Here is a 27,522-nt window from a genome sequence, read left to right as displayed (position 1 = left end):
CTCAGTTCTTTTCATTCTTTTTTCTTTCTTCTGCTCTGCAGTAGTTATTTCCACTATTTTATCTTCCAGGTCACTTATCCGTCCTTCTGCCTCAGTTATTCTGCTACTGATCCCGTCTAGAGTATTTTTCATTTCATTTATTGTGTTGCTCATCGTTACTTGCTTCCTCTTTATTTCTTCTAGGTCCTTGTTAACTGATTCTTGCAATTTGTCTATTCTATTTCCAAGATTTTGCATCATCTTCACCATCATTATTCTAAATTCTCTTTCAGGTAGATTGGCTATTACCTCTTCATCTGTTAGGTCTGGTGTGTTTTTATCTTGTTCCTTCATCTGCTGTGTGTTTTTCTGTCTTCTCATTTTGCTTATCTTACTGTGTTTGGGGTCTCCCTTTTGCAGGCTGCAGGTTCGAATTTCTATCTATTTTTGGTGGCTGTCCCCAGTGGCTGAGGTTGGTTCAGTGGGTTGAGCAGGTTTCCTGGTTGGGGGGACTAGTTCCCCTGTTCTGGTGGATGAGGCTGGATCCCGTCTCCCTGGTGGGTAAGTCCACGTCTGGGGGCGTGTATGGGGATGTCGGTAGCCTTACTGTGATTCTAGGCAGCCTCTCTGCTAATGGATGGGGCTGTAGACCTGTCTCGCTCTTTGTTGGGGATAGGGTGTCCAGCACTGTTCGTTGCTGGTCCTTGAGTGAATCTGGGTCTTGGTGTTGAGATGGAGATCTCTGGGAGATTTTCGCCGTTTGATATTACGTGGAGCTGAGAGGTCTCTTGTGGACCAGTGTCCTGAGGTTAGTTCTCCCACCTCAGAGACACAGCCTTGACACCTGGCTGGAGTGCCAAGAGCCTTTAATCCACACGGCTCAAAACAAAAGGGAGAAAAAAGTAGAAAGTCAAGAAAGGAAGGAAGAAAGGAGGAAGGGAAGGAAGGAAGAAAGGAAGGGAGGGAGGAAGAAAGGAAGGAAGGGAGGAAGGAAGGAGGGAATAAAGAAAGGAAGGGAGGGAGGAAGAAAGGAAGGGAGGGAGGAAGAAAGGAAGGGAGGAAGGAAGGAGGGAATAAAGAAAGGAAGGGAGGGAGGAAGAAAGGAAGAGAGGGAGGAAGAAAGGAAGGGAGGGAGGAAGGAAGGAAGGGAGGAAGGAAGGAGGGAATAAAGGAAGGGAGGGAGGGAGGAAGAAAGGAAGGGAAGAAGGAAGGAGGGAATAAAGAAAGGAAGGGAGGGAGGAAGGAAGGAGGGAATAAAGAAAGGAAGGGAGGGAGGAAGAAAGGAAGGGAAGAAGGAAGGAGGGAATAAAGAAAGGAAGGGAGGGAGGAAGAAAGGAAGAGAGGGAGGAAGAAAGGAAGGGAGGGAGGGAGGAAGGAAGGGAGGAAGGAAGGAGGGAATAAAGGAAGGAAGGGAGGGAGGAAGAAAAGAAGGGAGGAAGGAAGGAGGGAATAAAGAAAGGGAGGGAGGAAGAAAGGAAGGGAAGAAGGAAGGAGGGAATAAAGAAAGGAAGGGAGGGAGGAAGAAAGGAAGGCAGGGAGGAATAAAAGAAGGGAGGAAGGAAGGAGGGAATAAAGGAAGGAAGGGAGGGAGGAAGAAAGGAAGGGAGGAAGGAAGGAGGGAATAAAGGAAGGAAGGGAGGAAGGAAGGAAGGAAGGAAGGGAGGAAGGAAGGAAGGAGGGAAATAGGAAAAGGAGGGAAGAAAGGAAGAAAGAAAGGGGAGAAGACAAAATAAAGTAGGGTAAAATACAGTTATTAAAATAACAAAATAATTATTAAGAAGAAAAATTTCTATTAAAGAAAAAAAAAAAAATGGTCGGTCTAACCCCAGGACAAATGGTGAAAACAAAGCTACACAGACAAAATCTCACACAGCAGCACCCACATACACACTCACAAAAAGAAAAAAGGGGAAAATAATAGTATATCTTGCTCCCAAAGTCCACTTCCTCAACCTGGGATATTTCGCTGTCTATTCAGGTTTTCCACAGATGCAGGGCACTTCAAGCTGACTGTGGAGCTTTAACCCGCTGTTTCTGAGGCTGCTGGGAGGGACCTCCCCCTCTCTTTGTTCGCACAGCTCCTGGGGCTCAGCCCTGGACCTGGCCCCGCCTCTGCGCGCAGGTCGTCCGAGGGCGTCTGCCCTTCGCTCAGACAGGGCAGGGTCAAAGGAGCAGCGTTAACGGAGCAGCTGATTCGTGGTCTCTGGCTCACTCAGGCGGTGGGTGGGGGGGCCCGGATGTGGGGCGAGTCCGCGGCGGCAGAGGCCGGTGTGACGCTGCACCGGCCCGAGGCACGCCGCGCGTTTTCCCGGGGAAGCAGTCCCAGGATCCCGGGACCCCGGCGCTGGCGGGCTGCACAGGCTCCCGGGAGGGGCGGTGTGGAGAGTGACCTGCGCTCGCACACAGGCCTCTTGGTGGCGGCAGCAGCAACCGTAGCGCCCCACACCCGTCTCTGTTGTCCGCGCCGACAGCCGCAGCTCGCGCCCGTTTCTGGAGCTCCTTTATGTGGTGCCCTTAATTCCCTTTCCTCGCGGCCCAGGAAGCGAAGAGGCAAGAAAAAGTCTCTTGTCTCTTCGGCAGCTCCGCGCCCGTTTCTGGAGCTCCTTTAAGCGGCGCGCTTAAACCCCTCTCCTCGCGCAGCAGGAGGTAAAGAGGGAAGAAAAGGTCTCTTGCCTCTTCGGCAGCTCCAGACTTCTCCCGAACTCCCTCCCGGCCAGCCGTGGTGCGCTAACCCCTTCAGGCTCTGCCAACTCCAGACCTTTCCCTGGGATCCGCCCGAGGCTCAGTTCCCAGCCCCGCCCGCCGCCAGCGTATGAGCAGACAAGCCTCTCGGGCTGGTGAGTGCTGATCGGCACCGATCCTCTGCGGGAATCTCTCCGCTTTGCCCTCCGCACCCTGTTGGCTGTGGTCTCCTCCGCGGCTCTGAAGCTTCCCACTCCGCCACCCGCAGTCTCCGCCCGCGAAGGGGCTTCTAGTGTGCGGGAACCTTTCCTCCCTCTCGGCTCCCTCCCACTGGTGCAGGTCCCGTCCCTATTCTTTTGTCTCTGTTTATTCTTTTTTCTTTTGCCCTAACAAGGTACGTGGGGGGGTTACTTGCCTGAGGTCTGAGGTCTGAGGTCTCTGCCAGCGTTCGGTGGGTGTTCTATAGGAGAAGTTCCACGTGTAGATGTATTTCTGATGTATCTGTGAGGAGGAAGAGTGATCCCCGCGTCTTACTCTTCCGCCATCTTCTCGCCCAACCATTGTACTTTAAATGTAGTAACCGCTGAGTAATTGCTTTCTCCTAGAAATCAGATGTCACCTAGAAATAAGATATCAACTCAGAAATTCAGAATAAATAGGAATGCATTGGGCTTCCCTGGTGGCGCAGTGGTTGAGAATCCGCCTGCCGATGCAGGGGACACGGGTTCGTGCCCCGGTCCGGGAGGATCCCACGTGCCGCGGAGCGGCTGGGCCCGTGAGCCATGGCCGCTGAGCCTGCGCGTCCGGAGCCTGTGCTCCGCAACGGGAGAGGCCACAACAGTGAGAGGCCCGCTTACCGCATAAAAAAAAAAAAAAAAAAAAAAATAGGAATGCATTTATCAGAACTAGAAGTTGAGAAAAGAAGTTGAGAAGTCTTTGGATTGGTATGCATTAGCAAACACTATATGGAAACATTCATTCATGTTTAAATTTTTCACCTCAGGATAAATTTCTAGATGTATTTAATGCCTGCTTCTTTGTATAATGATCATCTATTTTGTGCTGAATGTTATATTTATTGGAATTCCAAAATACCTTTAATCTATGATCCTTGCCCTCTCTGCAAAGCTTTGTCTAGTGAGAACATGAAATCACACATAAGAAATAAGAAAATAGAGAAAAAAATTAAAAAGCTATATGGGCATGATTGATGGAATCAATCAATCTAGTTCTAAAATCTCTTAAGACTTTTATGTCAACAAGAGGAAGGTTGATAGGAGTTTCAAAAAATATTATCTTTCACTGCAGATTTATTGCTATATTTAGGGGCCATAATTTATTTAGAATAAGAAAATGATTATTTTAGTTTAAACTTTCCCTGTATAATTCATTTTTCTCCCAGCTATTAGCTGATACCTCCCTCAAAATGGCTATTAGTGCAGAAATAACTTGTGGTAAGTTTTGAAGGCCACTGGAATCAAAGATTAGAGATACATTAGCTGTATGTACTTCTATACATATTTGTGCTCATTTATAATACAAATATGCTCTCTTATCTTCTTCTCAGATTAATTCTTTTATGACAAGAGATTAATTCTTTTATGACAAAGTGACAAGGAATTGATTTGCTGTTACATAGGACTTCTGCTAAGGCCAGAATTTTTATCCTAAAATGTAGAGCAGGAAAGCACATCCTTTTCTTACTGATACCAACAAAAAGTCTGAACAAATTGGTTAATAAGTGTGAAGGGACATTAGCTAATAATATCTACATGGGGAAAATATATTAAAAAACTAAATGTAAGGGCTTCCCTGGTGGCGCAGTGGTTGAGAGTCTACCTGCCAATGCAGGGGACACGGGTTCGTGCCCCGGTCCGGGAAGATCCCACATGCCGCGGAGCAGCTGGGCCCGTGAGCCGTGGCCACTGAGCCTGCGCGTCCGGAGCCTGTGCTCCACAACGGGAGAGGCCAAAACAGTGAGAGGCCCGCGTAGCGCAAAAAAAAAAAAAAAAAACTAAATGTAAAAAAAACTAGAAGAAAAATTTGTTAGGTTTTATTATGTGTCTGATTCAGAATTTTCAGACCATGAAACAATATAACACAATGGAAATAATAGGAATTCTATTACATCATGACTTAAAATTTCCAAATGTAAAAATTATCATAAAGAAAACTATAAATTATAAATCAGGAATATGTGTGTCATAAATATGAGACCAATTCATTAATATTTTAAATATACAAAGACAGTTATACAAATCGGAAATATTTTAAATGAGCAAAGGCCATGAACAGGCAATTCACAGAGGAAATAAAAATGGTAATATAAAATTATAGAAGAGTTCCTGTATTATTACTAATCAAAAGTGGAATTAAGACCAAAAAAATCATAAACTTCAATTACTTGAGTTTTTCTTTTCCTAATTTTTACAAATCATACTGGTGAAGCAAATAGTATCCTATGCTGCATTTGATAGTATAAATTGGATTAAATGGATTAATCTTTCCAAAGAGCAGTTTGGTAATATTCACTAAGAGACTTAAAATATTCACATTTGTCACCTAGTAACTTCACTTTTAGGAAATTTTCAAAAGGACATTATTTGAAATGTGATTAAAGGTTAATATACAAAGAATGGTAGCAAACATTTAGAAACAGCATGTCCAGTGGTATGGAAATTTCAGATAAATTAGGTGTGATCCAATCAATGACATTATACAACTAGCAAAAGTGATTATCAAGACAATTTTTTAATTGCATGTAGACATGTCCAAGATATATCTTAAATGAGGGGTAAAACAATTTTAGAACTGAAAAGAAAGTCTTTTAATTGCTCTGAGACCAATCCTGTGCTGTAGACGGGAGGAGATCTACTGCCACCTGGCTGCTCCCTCTCCAGTAGGTCTCCTGTCCGTTCTGCTCCAAGCCACCTGGCAGTTTAAGAAGTGAGGGGAGTTTCAGATCAATGAAGAACCAAGGGGCAGAAAGACCAATAACTTGTATGAAAGTCTCATCCCACAGATCCTCAACAAAGTGGAATGTTACCCATTTCTATTTTTCTTGCAGATACAATTCACTGCACTTCTGTAATTTTCTAAATGATACCCTTGATAATCTAAAAGCATCTTTGTGAACTTCCAGAAAAGCTTAGCATGTTTTTCAATTATTTTTCTTACATTTTGAAATGAATAATGAGGGCTAAAAAGAAAACCTCACAAGATTTATTTTCTGATCTTAGTCTATGGCCTTCAACAAGTTTCTTCATAATGCTTTGCAGTAGGTTCCACATCTATAAAATCAGGACAGAATGACCTTTTCTCCTAAAACCATAGTGCTTCTTTGCTTATAAAGTGTTGTCAGTATGATTAAAGAACCTATCATGCTACTTTATTATTAAAGTGATCCTTAATTTTTTGTAAGAATCACAAAAAAAAAAAATTTTTTGTAAGAATCACAAAACTTTAGGGTTGTGAGAGGTTCAGTGACCATAAATTTCTTCAGTGACCATAAAGAAGGCAGCACATCGAATTTTAGAGAGATTATAATGTTGGAAAGAAAGCTTATGCTGTATTGGTACAGACATTCAAACTGAAATGTCAACTAATGAATAAAATCATTAATGAAGCAAGCAAAATTCATTTCTTGAGAAAGATTGTCGATGTGTAATACATTCTGATGAAAAATCCAGTTTGTTCCTATATTGGTTTCTGATCTTTGAGAAAAAAATGATCAATACAATATTAATCATGAGTATTATCCTACTCACATAAACTGAGATGTTTACCTACCTGATCTATGCTGCAAACGCTTAGCTTCATTTAGAAACTCACCTATGGAGGATTACAGTTCCGTTGAAGAAAAAGTGACAGAGATCTTACTCCTCGCCCAGTACTAGACCAGGTATTAAGAGGGACATAACATGGTTGCTGTCCTCAAGGAGCTTAGACAAGTGTAGAGAAATACAAATAAGATCATTTTAATAGAATATAGTAAATAAGAGAGTGGTATGTAAAGATAGCCATGGTACCTTGAAGTTTAATGGTAAATTTCTTAGAGAAGATAGTATTTAAGTTGAGACTTACAGGGTAAGAAAAAAAAAATGACCTGGGTTTTTCTAGGCACAGGGAATAGCATATGTAAATGCAAAGAACTGTGAAACTGAGTGGTATATGAAAATAATGATAGATAATTTGTTAACTTAGAGCTGTTCTATATACAGCTGCTGCAGGGTCAATGAACCGTTGATACTATTCCACAGTGAGATTAAGTACAGAAACTGTGTGTAAGCATTTTAAAAATTGTCATAGCAATCTGCTATTGCTTCAACATTTTATTCACATTATTTTATTCTTTAAAATATCAGTTTGCAACTGATTAGAAAGAAATGTTTAAAAACCAACCTGGTCCATAGATAACTTGGGAAGCAGGGGCCTAGAAGATATAGTTCGATGCCAGAGGGCCGAGAAATGAGGCCGAAGCAGTGGAAGACACCAGATCATGAGAGGTCTTGTCTCCCATGCTAAGCTAAATCATAAAGGACTTCACATGGCACGAATGAAATACTTTCTTTTTCTAGGCAGAATAAAATCTGACTCTTTCCTTTTTACTAATGCCATCAAGCAGCCATTTATTTATTTGGGGAGACCCTCTGACCCTGAATGTAGAACACACCCAGCAAGTTAGTCCAAACTTTGAGAGCGGGGAGTGTTTCAGTCTCCCTGTAATCTCTGTTCTCCATCCAGGGCTGCGCCGTGCTCTGGCCTGTGCTAGACCATCTGTCAGCCACAGGCGCTCCGGGAGGACATTAGAAATGCCCTGCTTTACAGTCCTTTCCACAGACTAAGACTTGACCTGGATCCTGTGTCCACCCTCTGTTCTTCCAACTGTACCGCAAGACATGGTAGCCAGTGTCCGGCTCCCGCACTGCAAGGCAGCAATGCAATCATCCCTAGCGAAGGTCCTGCCTCGCCGACCATGCCATGAGGGAGCAAGGTGCAGGTCTCCACCCTGGTCCACTACCCACCCTCACCCCCACCATGTCATCCTCCTCCCAGACTCCAGCAAACCGCCAGCACTGCCATCAGCAGCACGACAGCACCTACCCTGCCATGCCGGGCATGTGCCCCTTTCCCAATGAAAGCACAGAAGCTTCCATCTCCTGCTCTTTTGGGGGGCCAAAACAGAAAGTTCTTTCTGTACCGCAAACAAGAAAACCCAAAGTAATAAACCAAAGCCCTGACTCTCCTTCCTGTGAAGGAGAAGTGCAGAGTTGCCCGTTCACTCTTCTCCCGGATAAGTACACGGCAGCAAAGCATGAAAGTTGACGATACATTTCTTAATTACTCGCACTGTTACCCCAAGCAACAGACCTGGAACGATGTTGCGTTAGTGACAGGGTACCGTGAAGTACTTTAATCAGAAGAGGAATATGATGAGATGTGAGCTGGAGACACGTCACTGAGTAGTCAGTATGTAAGATTAATTCAACAGGAGTAAGACTGGAAGCCGAGAGGTCAGAGGACTATTTCAGTATTTCCCTGGGGAAAAGAACAAGGGCTTCACCAGGTCTGCAGGTAGAGTAGGGATACAGATGAAGAGGCAGAATAGAATAAAGAATTGTCTGGAAGGTAACATTCTCCAGCAGTAGGGAGTGTGTGAATGTACGCATCGGGGAAGGATGTAGGGGTGTAGATTATGGCCACACATCTAGCATGAGTGCCTGGATGGATCATGAAGGTAAGAGCAACGACTGGAATTACAGAGCGAGAGGGAATAGGTTTGGGAGGCAGTCTAGTCGGTTTCCTTTCAGACTTGTTAAGGTTGAAGTGCTTATGAGACATTCCAGTGACTCTACTGGGTGGTCAGTAGACTCTACTCAGCTGGTCACTAACATTTCTTACCAAGAGATGGTCTCCCCCAGCATCTCTACTTCTTCACTTTCTTGGAATCTGAACTTTTTTGTTTCCCCCTTTCCCACCCCACAGGCGTACTCTTCAGCTTCTGTGCTCCAGGGGTAGAAAGGGAGAAAGTCCTGTGGATTCAATCCTGATTTCCAATCCTGCTCGCCAGTGTGCACCAGTCACCTGTCCCAATAAAGTGATGTCCAGATGACACGCAATAATCTAAGAGAATCGGAAACCATCCTGGGCCTCTCCTGTCCTTTAAGATGTGAAAAAACACATTACCACATTTTATAGGAACATTCCTAGGGGAGGGAATTTTAGGAGGGACATCTGTGAGCAGGTAACCTGACAGCCCAGGCAGGTGGCTTCACTGATGAAATGACTGTCCCTTGAGTTTAAAGTTTGCAGAACTAACATTTCTTATCCATGGAGACTTTCCTACTTTCTCAGTGTTCTCTTATTACCTAACGTTTGTATTTATTGTTTTCCACTATGTTAATGCAGGGAAAATTTGCAAGTGTATTATTAAATATTGGGTCGAAATCCTGCCACGCCACTTTGTACATAAATATATTTTATTCATACTTCCATGTGTTACCTTTCATAAATAATTGCTGTGCTCAACACACTAAAAATATGATAATATGACTGTGAAAATGGCAATGATATTGTCTTCCCATAATTATGAGTATTTTTGGATTGATTATAAGACTATGAGAGCTCACTAATGAAAGGCATCTAATAAGTGAGAAAGGGACAAAGGATTCACGTATCAGACCCTGTTCAAGGGAAGTCAATTTCCCATTTCTTTGGTCTTTCTCTTTGTAATTCACACTATGTGACAAGGATGTTAAGGGCATTTATGACACTCTGTACTGCATTCATTACAAAGATAACAGGACTGTGATTTTTCATAATCCATTTGATTGACACTATCTCTGTGCATTTTTATTTTCTTTTAGAAATGTATTGATTTGTTCTAGCAATCATTGTTAAATCTCCAGTTTGTAGAAACCAACATTTCATAAATACATAATTGTGATATTAGTTTTCAGTGTATCACTTTCCTAAAAATACCATATGATTATAGCTACCGCTCCATCAGGGTCAAATTCTTCTGCTGAAGGCTGAATGATAAACCTTGACCACTCCTTGGACACAAGGGATCAAGACATCATGTTGGCTGAAGTTCTATGGAAAGTTCTGGAACAAAAAAGCTGCCAGTGGCAGCTCTTTAACTTTTATGGTTACCTAAGCTGATTTCGGTGCTAAATTATCTTAGTGATATGAGGACAATGTAGTAGAGACAGAAGGGTACATTTAAAACTACCTTTTACAATTTATTTTGTTGCAGTGTATTTTAAAATGGTCAGCGTTGAGAATTATGTGAATAATCATTTTGGGTTTTGCTCCCTGATGTCTGCACTACTTCTAATCAAGGACACCAAACAAGAATACTTATATTTCTTACTGGTGCCTCTTTATGTTTCTTTGAGAAGAAAAATGGGGAATAAAAAAGAAAAAGAAAAAGAACAACAATAGGGTATAGAAAAAGGCTAGGATCTCCAGTACCTACACTTTCCCTTGAGGGATGCTTTGCCCATGCTTAACTCTAACCTAGAAGTCTTTAAATGGGTGCAACAGTGGCTAGAGCATGCCAACCATGGAGCATTTGTCTTCAAAAGAAAAATATTCCAACACCCCCAGAATGCTTTACAGAGCAAAAGCATTGTTACACAGAATGTAGTAAAGATATAAACTCTTCTGCAATTTAAATTACTACAAGTGATATGCTATTTTGACTTCTAGAAAAACCATTTTCTTGACCTTTAATAAATATTGTTCGAAGAGAGTTTATAAGGATCAGGAAGAAGGAAAGCTTTTTAAACATAATGAAAGAATGAAATTCACTCTAGTTCAAGAATTATACATAAGGAATATACTTTATACCTACAACTATAGCATTAAATCTTTAAAAAGTCGAAGTGATAAGAGGATTGAGAAATTTGCAGAGATATTCATGGCCTTTTGTAAAGTCAATCTCAAAGGTAATATCTGCATTTTTATAAGTCAACTTGAACTTCTGTTGAAATAGGGCACTTGGTTTTCAAGCCAAAATGATCATTAATCAGATGTTTTTTTAATTATCTGATTTAGATGATCTACTTTTTTTTTGTGGTCCCACCCCACCCCCACCCCTACTTTTTTTATGCCTGATTTCTTATAAGTTTTTTATTCAGATATACAGTTCAAATGTCACTGCAGCCAAGGAAAAAATGTATTTAGATCAAAGGCAAACCTTTCTGTGTGTTTGTTCTGCATGACAATATGAATATAATTTAAGTCTATCAATAGTCAAAACATAAACAAAAGCTAATTAACTGGCACTGTTGTCATCTAAGAATAAGCATCTAAGAATAAGTGTTGTCTGACACACTGGTTGTGATCAGTCAGCAGAGAAAGACTTCTAAATTCCCCTTGCTGAGCGGAAATGTTCCCTTACATATCTGACAAATCTGTATCTTATTTCTTGTCTACCTGCCAAGCTTAAGTTCTTGAGGATCAACTTAGGACACCGACAAACCTTCAACAATGAGCATGCTAGCTCTTCCTGCTGATTTTTCTCCATCGAGAATTTATGGGGTTCTAGAAAGAAAAGTAGATAAGTCCTTTAAAAGTTGTTTTTGAATGGTAGTCTCAAGACTGTGCATTTGTTAATGAATGCCTGATATTGAAGATATCCATCACTGTGATTAATTAACTAATAAGTACCTTGAACTGAGAATATGTCATGGATTATCTACAGAACTTCTGGTCGAAATTTCCCCACAAACACAAACAAGACTTCTCATGTTCCTTTAAATAAGTTTACTTTGCCTCTTTTCAAGGGGATTTATCCTATGGGCCTGAACACCTTTTTCTTGTTCTGGATACTTTTTAAAGGAAAAACAGTTTTGATAAATAATGAAAAAACATCTATCTTGTTCATCAATATTACATTCCTGAACTTAAAGTCAGAATTCTACCAAAGTGATTACAGAGAATATCATTGGTCAGTGACACTGTGTCTGAGGCACTGTGCTAAAACCTTCACATCTGTCATCTTAGGTAATAAGAAAACAATGATAAGGTACAACTTCTAATATTACATTATATTTGTTTTATTATTTTTCTCAGCAGCAGCACATTCATTTTAGATATATGGAAACCAAGACAGAAAATTAAATAACTTACCCAAGGTGGAACAACTAGTAAGCAGTAAAAATTTGGATTCCAACCTAAACCCCAAATCCCTGCTCTTCATCACTTTATTACTTAGTCTTTCTAATCTCAGTTTACCTATATATAAAAATGGGTTAACAATTATGCTCCTGGCTACAGTTAAAACAGGGACCACTTTATCATCCCATTATAAACAAAGGTGACAAAGTCATGCATTAATCCTATGAAATCTCCGAAAAAGCTACAAAAATTAATAAATTAATTTGTAATAGTTGAAGAATAAAAGATCAATATGCAGAATCAACTGATTTATTTAGTAACCAAAAAATGAAAATTAAAAATATATATATACCATTTACAATAATACCAGTATATATAAAATTCTGAGGGATAAATTTTACAAAATATGTTCACTCCCTGTACACTTAAAAACTCTCAAGCTTCTAAGAGAAATTAAAGAATACTAAATCATGCATTAAAAGACTCAGTATTATTAAGATGTCAGTTCTATTCGAATTGATCTACAGATTTATTACAGTTTCAGGCCAAATTTAATTTTCTTCTTTGTAGAAATTGATAAGATGATTCCAGTGTTTATATGGAAATAAAATGGACTTAGAATAGCTAAAACATTTTTTTAAAAGCCTAAATTTGGAGGACTCACAATACTGGATTTTAAAACTTACTTTAAATCACGACAGTTCAGAACTGACCTAAGAATAGAATTTAATCAATGAAATAAAATAGAGATTACAGAAAGAATTAAATGTATGCTTTTCTCCTATATACACATGAATATATGGTCAACTGATTTTTGACAAGGGTGCCACAATAATTCAATGGGGAAAGGACAGTCCTCTCAACAAATTGTTCTGGAACTCACGTGATGAAAAAGCAAAGCTCCACACTTAACTCATACCACACACAAAACTGACTCTAAAGTGTCATAACCTTAAACATTAAATCCAGATCTATAACATTTGCCTTCTTTAATGTCAGTAAAGATTTCCTAGATAAGGCCCAAAAGGCCGAAATTAAAGACAACGTCAGTCGAACTTTAAACTAAAAATTCTGCTCTCCAAATGAGCGTTAACAAACCGAAAATGCAAAGCCAAAGAATAGGAGAAAATATCTACATTATATATATCTGACAGGGCTTAGATCTAGGACATATAAGGAGCTCAAAAAACTTAAAAATAAGAAGTCAATCCACTGAAAAAAAAAAAATTGAAAAGACAATCCACTAAAGGGGATATATGATTTTCTGATAAGCACATGAAAAGATACTCAATATCAGTTATTCATCAGGAAAATGCAAATTTAAAACTACAGTGAGCTACCACTACATATCCACAAGAGTGGCTAAAATTATAAAGACCAATGATGCCAAGTGTTGATGGAAATATGGAGAAACTAGAACTCTCATACATTGCTTGTGGGGATGTAAAATCATTCAACAATTTGAAAAACAATTTAGCAGATTAAATTTTCCTGAGATAAAATTTTAAAAGTTAAATGTATACTTCTTATAGTACACCATCTCCACCCATATGTATTTACCCAAGGCAAATGAAAACACATGTCATGGCTGTACAAAGACCTGTAACCAAAGGTTCATATTAGCTTGATTCATAATAGCCAAATGCTACTAAACAAATTGTGGTATGGTCACACAATGGAATGCCACTCGGAAATAAAATAGAAAAAACTACTAATACCCCCAACAAAATGAATCTAAAAAACATTATGCGTTATGCTGCGAAAAAGAAGCCAAACATAGTGGAATGCATATTTTATGACTTCATTTATATGAAGCACTAGAAAAGAAATCAGCCCAGTGGCTGTCTTGAGCCAGGATGTAAGGGGAATGCCAAGAGAGAGGGAATTTTTTGAGATGATAGAAATTTCTGTAGTTTGATTATGGCGTTGATTACAGAGGTGTACACATTTGCCAAAACTCATGCTGTAGACTTAAAATGGGTATATTTTTATATGTAAAATATTCCTTACTAAAATTGACTTTAAAGATATTTTTAAGAATTAGTGATGTTGAGCATCTTTTCATGTGCTTTTTGGCATCTGTATGTCTTCTTTGGAGAAATGTCTGTTTAGATCTTCTGCCCATTTATTGATTGGGTTGTTTATGTTTTTTTGATATTGAGCTGCATGGCCTGTTTGTATATTTTGGAGATTAGTCCGTTGTCAGTTGCATAGTTTGTAAATATTTTCTCCCATTCTGTGGGTTGTTTATGATTTCCTTTGCTGTGCAAAAGCTTTTACGTTTGATTAGATTTTGAGCACCCGTCTCTAGTATCAGGTGTTTGTGATATCTGTGTACGCCCTTGCTCACAAACATAAACCAAGCCTCTGTGTGTGTGTGTGTGTGTGTGTGTGTGTGTGTGTGTGTGTGTGTGAGAGAGAGAGAGAGAGAGAGAGAGAGATAAACTCTGATGAAGGACAGAGTGTCTTTGCCATGCTGGCAATATATTATCAGAGAGCTTCTCCAGCTGCTGTTGCAGTACAGTATAATAATGCTGTGTGCATTTAAATTATAAATGTAAATACAGTGCATTATTTATAGCATTTTGCTTGGAATTAAAACTAAAGCAAACGAAGGCATTTAAAACAAAAACTGTCAGCCACTTCATGACTGTTCCCATTGGGTTGCCATTTGATGATCTCAAAGAGCTTAGATGAGTTGATAGATTGAAGGAGGCACAGATGAGGTTTTCGTGGGATTTGCAGTGAAACCCACTTATTTGCTGAGTGCGGTACCGTTTGTGGTATGTGTGCTACAAGGGGCAGGTTTTAATTCATTAGTTTTAATAATTAGTTCTATTAGCTAAGAACCATGATTCAGAAAATTATTGAACTTCACTTTGACATCCGCGACAGATGAGCCCAGTCTCAACCCTGGCTTGTTGTTGGGATATGGCCACTCCCTGGGATTGCCATGAATTTTTATTTCAAAAGAAGACTAGTTCCTCTAAAATCCTGCTAGCTGAACTTCCCACTCTGTGGAGGTCCAGGATGTGGAGTATAGAAATGAAGTTGAACTCTCTGGATAGAGAAACGTGGGAAGTTTTCAAAGGTTGAAGTTTTTAAAAATGTGTGTGGGAAGGGAATAGAAATTGAATTCATCTATTAATACCACATTCTAATAGTTATCAACATCATCATTCTCAATAAAGCTTTATTACCTCCTACGAGCCCAGGGTATTGTTTTAGACACAGCAGCAACCAAAAGATACCATAAATGATACTTCCCTCTAGGAGCTTATTGTATAGAAGATAATACATATGGTTTAAGAGGAGGGCTCTTTGTGACTTTCTGTTCACATGGGCAAGTGAGGTGAAGTGATTAAACGGAAAACTAAATGTTATATGGCATTGCTTGTTCTCCAAGCTGTGTGCATTGGGCACAGAGCACAGGCATGGAATAAACGATGAGCTCTGAGTTAGAGATGAGCTGGGTTCCATCAGTTTTCTTCTCAATTCTGAGATGGTGATATTAAGGTTTTGAGAAGATTAAGTAGAATAATGCATGCAAATCATTTAGCACAATGACTAGCATATAAATCAAGCATGAAAAACAATAACTGCAAAACAAAACAAAATTAAATGTAGCAGAGGGCTAATACAGACAAATAAGTATACAAGTTTCGAGCATAAATAGAGGCCACATTCTGGAAAAGTTTTGCCTCTCTTTCTATAGGTACTGAAGAAAGTCTAAATGTATTTCAGCCAAGTAGAATCTTAGGGAGGCAAGAAATAGTTAAAGGCTGATGCAGCAGCAGATCTTTTTTATTTTGCTTTTAAATTATTTTTAATGCAGAAAGGAAGGAAAAGGGCAGAGTCAAAAATATTTCCAAAAGAATATATGTGATTTTGATGCTGAGAATAGCTCCTTTGAGTGGCACAATTTAATTCCACGGGATTATATTTCCTTCTCTCGGTCTATTTTAGGGGATAGTTTTGGCCAAAGATCAAGAAAGACTCCCTTCTCCTTGCTGAACCCAATTAATTAATAAGGTACTTTACTAAAGCAGTGAAAGGTTCACACCCTTAAGACACAAACATTCATCTAAAGATTTCCAGAAGAGATCCCTTTATTTGCTAGTCAACTCGGTATTAATTAATAATCAACAATTACCCACACTGGATTTTCCAACTTCAGCCACATGAGTCTCTCTCCTGAATTGTTTCGAAGGCCTGAGATTTTCTTTGACTCACCCCACTCTACCCCCATTTTAAAAGGCATGGATTTTTAAAAATGGATTCATCCAGGATCAAGGTCAACAGATCACTGGATCTGTCCTTTGAGGTAACCTGCCAGCTTCTTTTATCCCAAGGTGATGAACAGCAATAATAACCAATTACAATATATACTGTCCAATTATGGGCATTTTGGGGAAGCAGGTTTCCATTATTCTGTAAAAGACATTGCAAAGTTTCATGTAGGTAAAGTCCTCGGGAAAGTGCAGGCTGTGACAACTTAAGCACATCTTGCACTGTCATTATCATCTTATACATAAACTTGCCATAATGACCTTGTGGGTGGGTTGGGTTGCTATTATCAATTTTCCCCTTTTTATATATATGGAAACATATGGTTGGCTCCCGGCAAAATAATTTATTACTAACGAATATGCAGACTGTTTATAAGTGGCCAAGAAAGCTTTGGCTATAATCCAGGTCTTCTGACTTCTAGTTCAAAGCCATTTCCACCAGAGAAGCTGAAATTTATCTTTCCCTAGACGTGAAAGATCAGTTAGCCTACTGACCTTGCCTGGAATGTAATCGTGACTGCTAGATTACCAAAACCGTCATTATGTCAACAAGAAGTTATTCAGCCAAAGACTTAAAGAGAAAATTCTCTTAACAGCTCCTTAGCTTCATGAGGAAAAAAAGAAACAACAAAAAAAGAATTTAATAGGTACTTATTTGGAGACACTTATTATCACAATGTTTGGGGCTAACGGAATGATTAAAGCTTACATATTCACTGATATCTAAGCAAATTATATCACTAGACTCACAATCCTATGATAACTTTTCTATTGTCTAAAGCAATGCTATTCAATAGAAATGTAATGTGAGCCACATATGTAATTTAAAATTTTCTAGTAGTCACATCAAAAAATAGAAACAGATGAAATTAATTATTTCAATATATATATACATTAACTATGAAAGAAATACGTTCTTTTTTCCAAACTAAGTCTTTGAAATCAGTTGTGCATTTTATACTTACAGCCCATCTCAATTCAGACTTGCCCACATTTCAAATGTTCAACAGCTACCATGTTTCAAGGCTGCCATATTGGACAGCACACGTCCACGGAGTCTAGGACCCCCAATCCTGATATCTAGCAATTCTAATACCCAAAACTAAAAAGAGGGAGCAGGGAGACAGAACAATACTTAAAAATATCAAATAGTTCAGAACCAGTGCTTAGTGATAGAATCAAAGGCTTGTCAAGCTATACAATTAATTCTTCAAAATAAAGTGTTGTCTATATGACTTTTATAAAGGAAAACTATGTTAAATTATAAATCAGTTGCCCTACTAGATACTCCCATTCTCCATTTTTCTTCTCAAAAAAGACTACAACTAGGTTTTTAAATCTAATATATTGCACGTGGACCCAGCAGATATTTCTGCTTAGTATCAATAGTGAGAAAACAATTTTTTTTTTTTTTTTTTTTTTTTTTTTTGCGGTATGCGGGCCTCTCACTGTTGTGGCCTCTCCCGTCGCGGAGCACAGGCTCCGGACGCGCAGGCTCAGCGGCCATGGCTCACGGGCCCAGCCGCTACCGCTGCATGTGGGATCTTCCCGGACCGGGGCACGAACCCGTGTCCCCTGCATCGGCAGGCGGACTCGCAACCACTGCGCCACCAGGGAAGCCCGAGATAACTATTAAGAATATAGTTAGAGATAAGGTAAGATCATTTTCAATTTTATCAACCACTCAGCATGTTGCAAATTCGTAAAGAGGAACCACCTGTGAACCACCAGGGGCTTATCATTCTCTATCTCTTACACTATAATGCTTCCTTGAGGCATTCACTCATCTGTGTATTCTGTATTTGATTATTTGTATCTACATTGAATCTGTGACTCTTGTCAGGACATAGACACGATTAGGCAAAGCAAAAAATCTTCCCCAGTCATTATCACTTTGGCTATGGTCCACCACCCTTCTGAATCTAGTACCGTCCATGAATTTTAGGTGAAGGTTATCCTCAGTGATCCATGGGTAACTGCATTTTCAAAACCCCTCCAGTAATTTTCCACCCTCTTATTTCGATCACGATTAACTACACGCAAATCCCTGACTATTCCAGATCCTAAGTATTACTACCTTCTCCAGAAATGCTCTTCCTCTCGGAACGCCATCCTCCATAACTCTTAGCCTTTATAGCTTTCTCTAAAGACCTACAACAGAACTCAAATGTCACTCCTTCTGTGTCTCATTGTACATTTTATATAAGTCTATTATATCTCACAATTGATTGCAATGATTTGAATATAAAAATATATTTGTATATTTAACCTGTGCTCTTTGTATTTACAGAGCCACTTCCAAATGCTCATTCCCATGGGGCTGGAGAGAATTCTACCATGGCCTAGAGCCAACCTTAATAGGCACTCAATGCATGCATGTGGAATGAACGAGTGATCTTAATACACTTTCTGGCATATCAAAGTTTCCAAATCAAGTCATTAGCCTATGTTATAGCTATAGCCACAATACTAGGTGGGAAGGAAACAAAATTGGCCCTGTAATTTTAACAAAACCTACCTTAATAGGAAAGCCTAGTTTAAAATTTCTTCTGGCTAATTGTCCTTGATACATTTCCCCCTAATACCCTAGTAATATAACAATGGTGACACATATCAATGTATTAGATGAATTATTTATTGGGAACCTAGGTTCTTCCAAACTCTGTCACTATGTCAGTAGTAAAATGGCAAGACAGACATAGCTATTGTCCACTTAGAGGTCAGAGAAAAAGATGAAAACTCATACATTTGCCTAAAACTAGAATTAAAATGATGACATGGAACTGGAAAAGGCCCCACAAATACTTTGCTTCTGAAAAGCGAGCAACCCTGTTTCTCTGAAAAGCAAGATAATGGAAAGGAAAATGTCTCTGTATTCCCTCACTGTTTGCCCACTCAAAAAGAGGATATGACCTAACGAAAACATTGCGCATGAGTCCTGCAGCTGCGTGGATTCTATTTTTTGAGGCGAGCAGGATGATATTCTCATGCTTCTTTGTCCCCAAGACACCCTACCTCTCTTTCTATAATACCTCTCTATTCTCCATACAGAGACCGCAACACTCAGAAAACAACAGGCTAGAAAGTAGGAACAGGTCTTAAGTGCATGCACAAAAAGAGTCCTAGGAATAGAATATTCTGAGTATTCTTCTTTTTCATCTAGCGTGCTGATTCAAGTTGGTACAGAAGGAAGCGGGGGATGGGAAGCTGAAGGAGGGGTGTCACACGACTGAACCTCAACAGGGCTTATCAGGTGAAAGGCTGCCAAACTCCAGAAATGGAAATGGAAACTGTGCAGCAATTTGTTCTCTTGTCACGCATATGAGATTGAACAAACACTCAAGTGGATGGTGAGTGAGATCAAAGCAATCTACATATTGTATGTGTTTATCAACACCAGGTATAGATCCATTTCCTTCAAGGTAGAGTAAACAACAAGCTAGTAAAATACAGCCTGTGAAGAAAAGCTGCAGTACAGGAGAATAGAACAAGATAAGGAGGACTCAGAAGGCGAGCACAGGTCTGAAACCGATTTATCATGAGAATCGTCGCATAAGCTTGGAAAAGAGCATGACCCCTATGACACAAGGAAACCAACATTAAGAGCACAGGTTAAGACGCAATGGCAGCATGTGAGCACAAGTGTTTTGAAGATTCCAAGGGAACCAGATACAGTAGAATTAAAATTCTCTTTTGAAACTAAGAATAGAACTACCATACGACCCAGCAATCCCACTACTGGGCATATACCCTGCGAAAAGCAGAATTCAAAGAGTCACGGGGGCTTCCCTGGTGGCGCGGTGGTTGAGAGTCCGCCTGCCGATGCAGGGGACGCAGGTTCGTGCCCCGGTCCGGGAAGATCCCACGTGCCGCGGATCGGCTGGGCCCGTGAGCCACGGCCACTGAGCCTGTGCATCCGGAGCCTGTGCTCCGCAACGGGAGAGGCCACAACGGTGAGAGGCCCGCGTACCGCAAAAAAAAAAAAAGTCATGTACCACAATGTTCATTGCAGCTCTATTTACAATAGCCAGGACATGGAAGCAACCTAAGTGTCCGTCAACAGATGAATGGATAAAGAAGATGTGGCACATACATACAATGGAATATTACTCAGGCACAAAACGAAACAAAATTGAGTTATTTGTAGTGAGGTGGATGGACCTAGAGTCTGTCATATAGATTGAAGTAAGTCAGAAAGAGAAAAACAAATACAGTAAGCTAACACATATATATGGAATCTAAAAAAAAAAAAAGAAAAAAAAGGTTCTGAAGAACCTAGGGGCAGGACAGGAATAAAGATGCAGACGTAGAGAATGGACTTGAAGACATGGGGAGGGGGAAAGGTAAGCTGGGACGAAGTGAGAGAGTGGCATGGACATATATACACTACCAAATGTAAGATAGCTAGTGGGAAGCAGCCGCATAGCACAGGGAGATCAGCTCGGTGCTTTGTGACCACCTAGAGGGATGGGATAGGGAGGTTGGGAGGGAGATGCAAGAGGGAGGAGATATGGGGATATATGTATATGTATAGCTGATTCACTTTGTTATAAAGCAGAAACTAACACAGCATTGGAAAGCAATTATACTCCAATAGCGATGTTTAAAAAAAAAAATTCTCTTTTGAGGCAATAAAGAGTAGGGAAGAAAAAGGCGGGAAAAGACGAACAAAACAAGGAATGAGAAAAGGTCTGTAATAAATACAGAAAATGTACTTTTTATTAGAAAAAAATCAGTACAATTTTGTACTAATACATTTAAAAATTTTAATGAAATTGATGACTTTATGGGGAAATATAAATAGCACAGATTTACTCAACAATAAATTTAAAAAGCTGAAACTGCCGAGAATGGCATTTTCTTCTCTTCTGTGTACATTCCTCCTGCATAACCAACTGGAGGCTAAAACTGGTGTGAAGTCAGGATACGGAGAGAAGGCCATCTTCTGTTCCCCAACCCAGCAAACCAGAGCTCTCTAATGGAATTCGACCCCTAGCCTTGCTCACCACAAAGTGCTGCAGTCTTGCCTTTGATCCATGTCTTCCATGCTTTCCTTGAGTGCCTTGGGAAGAAGAGTGCTGTGATTTGATGGAAGATTTGGTTTCTCCTGGGACTCCGTGGACAACACTCTCTAATAGCCCAATCTTGCTGTAAGTTATTAAAACATTCGCGTGCACCCTCCCTCATTTGTAATTATCTTTCTGAATCCCCTCTTCTCTTCCCTCATTAAGATGCTGTATTCGCTTGCTAGGGCTGTCATAACAAAATACCATACACAGGCGGGTTTAAGCAGCAGGAATTTCTTTTCTCCCAGTTCTGGAGGCTAGACGTCTAAGATGAAGTTGTCAGCAGGGTTAGTTTCCTCTGAAGCTTCTCTACTTGGCTTGTAGATGGTTGCCTTCTTGCTGCATCCCTGGTCTCTTTCTGTATGTCTTGACCTCTACCTTATAAAGACCCCACACTGCTGTTTTTAAAATAGATAACTAACAAGAATCTACTGTAAAATAATCATAATAAATAAATAAAGGCACCCATCAGATTAAACTAGGGTCCACCTAACAGCCTCATTTTAACCACACTTACCTCTTTAAAGACCCTAACTCCAAATACAGTTACATTCTGAGGTACTAGGTGTTAGGATTTCAACATATGAATTTTGAAGGAACACAATTTAGCCCATAACAGATGCTTTCAAACAATGTAAGTATTATGAGTTTAGGCTTCCCAGGCACTTAGCCTATGGCCTTTCACTGGAGGATCTACTCAATTTTCTCTGATCTATATTTGTCCACATGTGAGTATGAACAATTTTCCTCTTACCCCTATGGATATCAGATTTCCTCTTCTATAAAATAAAGGGATCTGACTAGATACAATTTATGGTGTCCTCAAACCTTAACAAAATCAGGATCCTAAGTCACCATGTATAAATTCAGTCAGCGAATGAGAAGCAAGAGGCTGGTGGGAAAAGGACCAAAGCTCAAAAGAAAGATATAGCCAAGTTTCCTCCCTGTGAGTGAAAGCTCCAGCCCTCTCCTCCCTCCAGCCCTACAGAGGCAGGAAGCAGGAGAAAGACGAGGGAGCAACTCTCCTGCCTTGACCTCTAAACCTCTCAAGGAAGCCTGTCTATACCCAATCAGAGGTGGCCTCCTCATTTTTTACAGACATATGGAGCACAAAATGTCATTGCTACTTACCAACCTACATATATATGTGCATAGAACTTCTTACATATATCTGTAGACTTTACAGTATTTATTTGGCAAATGCCATGTTTGTTGTTTCACTTTTTTTCACTTTCAACAACTCCAGAAATAGTATGCATCTTAAAATCACTTTGGCCTAGCAGCAGTCATGATGGAGTTGTCATTGACTGGACATGTGTATATAAATTCTTGAAGAATGGCTGTGAAATTTACAAGAAATTCTCAGAGACAATAGTTGATCACCTTTTTAAGATGTGCCATCACCAATGTGCTTGATGGCACAGAGGATAGTTTGAGGGCGGGGGGGATGGGGCAGAGGAAAAAAGAACACCTAAACTAAGTGTTAAAAAATAAATCTCACAACAACGGGAATGTACTTAATGCCACTGAATTGTGCATTTAAAATAGTTAAGATGTTAAATTTTATGTGATGTATAGTTAACCACAATAAAAAAGAAAATGATCAGAAGAGTCAGATACTGAATATGAAGATGTTTAGGACACGTACTTACAAATTTATTCCATTTTCCTTTCATATAAGTACAAGAGAGATATGTGATAAAAATCTATACCTACACAAGACTAAACAATGTCTTCTATTAAATACAGAATAAAAATGCTAAATGGTGGGACTTCCCTGGTGGTCCAGTGGTTAAGACTTCGCCTTCCAATACAGGGAGTGCAGGTTCGATCCCTGGTTGGGAAACTAAGAGCCCACATGCCTCACGGCCAAAAAACCAAACAACAGAAGCAATATTGTAACAAATTCAATAAAGACTTTAAAAATGGTTCACATCAAAAAGAAATCTTTAAAAAAATGCTAAATGGTAAAAACAGTATGATGTCTTAGTTTAATTGGAAGTTTTTTTCTTCCTATAGGTAGATGAAATACTGGTGTGTCTTAACAATCAATGCATCTTAGAGTCCATCAAAGATAGTATTTAATGAGGTCCTACTATGTGTCAGGCACTGTGGTAAGAATGGAGAATATGGAATGAACGCAGACCCTGGCCTTCAGGAGTTTACATGGTCTTAGTACATACAGTTACTAAAATATGAAGTAAGAAAAATAATTAAGAGAGATGAGTGCTATAACACTGGAAAATAGTGCTCTGGGAGCATACATCATAGAGGTCTAATCTTGCCTGGGGGATCGTGGAAACCCCCCTTGGAAAAATGATAGCTAAACTAGGACAGAAAAATGAGAAGGAGTCAGGCAGGAGTGAGGACATAACATTCTTCACAGAAAGGAGTAGCAAGTGCAAAGCCCTGAAAGCAAGCACAAGCACAGCTAACTATGGAACTAAGAAAAGTCGAACGTAAGTGAAGGAGAGAAAGGGGGAGGAGACATAGATAGAGCTGGAGAGGTAGGCAGGGGCTATATCACACACAGGCCCAGGCCTTCCCGGGTTACACAGGCTGAGGCTCTACCTGTTCATAGGGGCAGCTTGAGGGGAGTTATGTTCTGCACCTGCTGCTTTGCTCATAGGTTGTAAGAATTTCCTCTGGGTCTTTTTTAGTAAACCATCTGTGACGTTTCACAAATTCCCCTCACAGGCAAAGGTGCTTTGTCTGGCAAGAACTCTGCCTTAATTTCGCAGTTTTTAAAAGTCTGCTGTCAAGAAAAAAAAAATTTTTTTAATAAAAATTAAAAAAAAATAAATAAAAGTCTGCTGTCCAATCGATGCCTTAAAATTCCAACACTTACGGAAGGCTCTAATTATTTTTATACAGTGGTCAGTTTTGAGTCTACTGTCTTTTAAATCAACCCATTATTCTTAAGTTGTCTGGTTCCTGAACAAGATGTTTCTCTATAAGAAGAAATGTCCTTAAAATGTAGTTGAAATTATTTTGCCAGCCAAGCAGATTAATCTTTGAATAACGTGTGTGTGCTCCTACGAAATTTAAAATATTATGCACATCACCCACGTTAGCCATTTATACTTGTCTATATTTCAATGTCGATGTGGTTGATCTATCTGCATAGATTTCAGCTCCACAAAAGAAGATAATACAATAACAACAAAAATAACCGTATTAGCTTGGATGGTTAATTGTATGCAGCAACTTGACTGGGCCACTGGGTGCCCAGATATCTGGTTAAACATTGTCTTCGTCCATTTGGGCTGTTGTAACAAAATAGCATAAACTGAGTGGCTTATGGACAACAGAAATGTACTTCTCACAGTTCTGGAGGCTGGAGTCCAAGATAAAGACACCAGTAGATTCAGTGTCTGTTGGGGGCTCACTTCCCAGACAGCTGTCTTTTCCCTGTTACCTCACATGGTGAAAGGAGGAAGGGATCTTTCTAGGACCTCCCTTATAAAGGGCACTAAACTCTTCCATAAGGGCTCTACCCTCATGACCCTATCACATTTCAAGGACTCCCACCTCCTAATACTATTTCCTTGAGGTTTGGGATTTCAACATATAAATTTTAGAGGGACATAAACATTCAGTCCATTACAAACATTATTTCTGAGTGTGTCTGGGAGGGTGTTTCTGAATGAGATTAACACTTGAACTGGTAGCCTGAATAAAACAGATCACCCTCCCCGATGTGGATGGGGTTCATTGAAGGCCTGGATAGAATAAAAGGCTGATAAAGAACAAATGCTTTCTGCTTGACTGTCTTTGAGCTGGGACCTTGATCTTCTGCCTTTAGACTCAGACTCAGATTGAAATTCACACCATTGTCTCCCCTGGGTATCCAGCTGGCTGACTGCAGATCAAGGACTTTACTTCTCAGCCTCCACAGCTGTATAAGGCAACTCCTTATAGTTTAAAATATATTATATTATATATTTATATAATTTGTTCTGTTTCTCTAAAGAACCCAGACTAGTTCAATACTAACAAAAATAGAGCCATTAATAGTCCCAGATACTGTAATGAGGTACTTACGTTAAGTCCAATTAGGCTTATAAATAACTGTAAGGTAGATACCATTATTATCTCCAGTTTGCAGATAAATAGAAATTGAAACTTAGAAAGGTCAGGTAGATCTCCTAATGTCAGTTAATTTATTCAAATTCTCAGAACCAGTGTGGTATAATTATTTATTTTATAAACACTAATAATAGTAAGTATGCTGAACGTGGTTCTAAACATTATCCAAATACTACTCATTTAATTCCCCCAGCAGCCCTACGGGGCAGACACAGAGGTTGAGTAACTTACTATGAATGAGTAGAACCACAATTGAAACCCAGATCATCTGACTTCAGAGTTCTGAGCCTAATCATTTTCTCAGTCATTAGAGGCCAGACTAGCCAAACATGTCCCCTTTATGAATTATCAGCTTTATGCCCTTGGTAGAATCGTTTAATCAGAACTAAACTCTGAGCCTAAATCTTCTAATCTGTAAAATACCAACTTCACACGATCAAATCAAATGAGATGATACACATTTCATTACTATTTTAGTAGTCATTGTGATCCTGCTTAGTCTACAACTTTATAACTATTATTATTGTCACTAATGACTTATATTAATTATATGTTATCGTTAATTAAATGATGACTCCTCACAACTATGGGTGCTTCATTACAAGTATCGCAGACTGTTACTATTTTTAAGAGGCTCTGTGTAAATGAAGTTTTATCGTCTATTACTTATTGCTGGCTTGGCTCTGTCTCAGTCCTCAACAAGAACAAAGAGGGAGGGAAGGACAAAGAGATCAGGGTGAAGTGCCAAGAGACAAAAGGATATGGCTTGGAAATCCATTCTGAGTCACGGATCTCTCTCAAGAGGGAGACTCAATGTTTATATTGCCACCATCCCAGTTCTTTTTCCAAGTATTGAGGCCATTTGCTGCCATTCTGTCTTGAAGTTTGGAACAACAAGTGCCAAAGACAATCCATACGGTTCCAGTGCCCTTTGTTAAAACCCCTTCTTCAAGAATAGTAAAATCCAAGTGTAACATCTGAGCAAGGATATGAATAAAGTGACTCCAAGCATACAAAATATGAATCACAAAATACCAAAATTCACCACCAATGAAGCATAATCAGGGAAGTAAAACCTTCCCATGTCACTTGCGGCTGCAGAATACCTGGCCACTTGATTGACTCACCTCCTAGCTGGCTTTGTTCTCAGCCATGGGACCTTCCTCAGCTCTACTTCCTTTTTCCCAATGCCTACACATCTGGGGAGACTCCAAGGTATTTTTTCTAGCTAAAGTCAAAACCTCAGTAGGCTGCATGCAACATTTTCTTTTCCTCATCAGCTCCCACTCCAAAATGCCTTAATCCAAAAACATGTGTGTTGCCATGGTGACTCCTATTGTAGTTGCGAGAAGCTTTTGTAGGATGCAGTCATCGTCTTGTTATATTTCAGTTTTAAAATTTCCAGCAACAAGAAAAATGAAGTTTCCTTTGTTAGAATAGGAAGTGGAGTGCTTAGCAAATTTATAAGAAAATGACAGAGATCTGGGAGCACGTAAGACACCGGATCCCCAGGAAAGAGGGCTTTGAATGCTGACTACAGGGTGAGGTATCTCTAAGGGAGAAGATACCAATGCAAAACACAGAGCCTCCTGTTCTTTTTAGCTTTAAATGGTCTTCTCAGTTTCCAGGGGCCTAAATAAGTGATTGACTAATTCAACCAAAGGAAATTTCCAATATGAACTTGAAAGACCACAGGTCCGCAAACTACGGCCCACAGGCCAAACATGCCCTACCACCTGTTTTTTTTTAAATAAAGTTTTACTGGAACACAGCCATGTCCAGTCTTTTATGTGTTGCCTCTGGGTACTTTTACTCTACAATAGCAGAGTTTTGTAGTTGCAGCAGAGACCATGTCACCCATAAGCATAAAACATTTACTATCTTGCCCTTTACCGAAATGTTGACTAACCCCTGCTATGGGCTGGGAAGAGGCAAAACAGTTAAAGGAGAGAGAGGGTGACCGAGCACAGTTTGGAATTCCATTAGAATATCTGCCTTTTGTCCCTTAGTTTTTCTCTAATGCATTATTCACGTCAAATTTAGAGCCCTAAAGTGTGGGAGGAAATCTCTTTCCCTTTTGTTTCAGCTCAGGTCCTCTGGGGAGCAGTTGCCTACACGGTATTAGACGTGCAAGAGATTCATTGGAGAAAATCCCTTTTGTAGGGTGAAGGGGAGGAAGCTGGAGGAGTTGGGGAAACCTCCGGAGGGCACCGCAGTTCTGACTCCCGTGGAAGAAGAGGGAAAAGGAGGGAGGGCTGGTGGGAAGGGTCTAACACTGCAGCACAGCTCCA

The 27,522-nt window shown here is 39.9% G+C and overlaps 1 protein-coding gene and 1 long non-coding RNA gene across 2 annotated transcripts in view; one reads left to right on the top strand and one right to left on the bottom strand.

The window, feature by feature from the left end:
- Positions 1-10,034, top strand: part of EMCN (endomucin) — a 109,642-nt gene extending 99,608 nt beyond the window's left edge. The window contains exon 12 of the mRNA XM_059066524.2: positions 8,647-10,034. The gene's annotated coding sequence lies outside the window, so the exon portion shown is untranslated. The remainder of the gene's footprint in view (positions 1-8,646) is intronic.
- LOC136794344 (uncharacterized) overlaps positions 1-27,522 on the bottom strand; it is a 111,567-nt gene that overhangs the window by 41,795 nt on the left and 42,250 nt on the right. The gene's annotated exons all lie outside the window — the stretch shown is intronic.

Source organism: Kogia breviceps, chromosome 6, assembly GCF_026419965.1.
Source record: "Kogia breviceps isolate mKogBre1 chromosome 6, mKogBre1 haplotype 1, whole genome shotgun sequence".
In the NCBI taxonomy this organism is placed as follows: domain Eukaryota; kingdom Metazoa; phylum Chordata; class Mammalia; order Artiodactyla; family Physeteridae; genus Kogia; species Kogia breviceps.
Note: the sequence above shows the minus strand (reverse complement) of the source record. Positions and strands in the feature narration are given on the sequence as shown.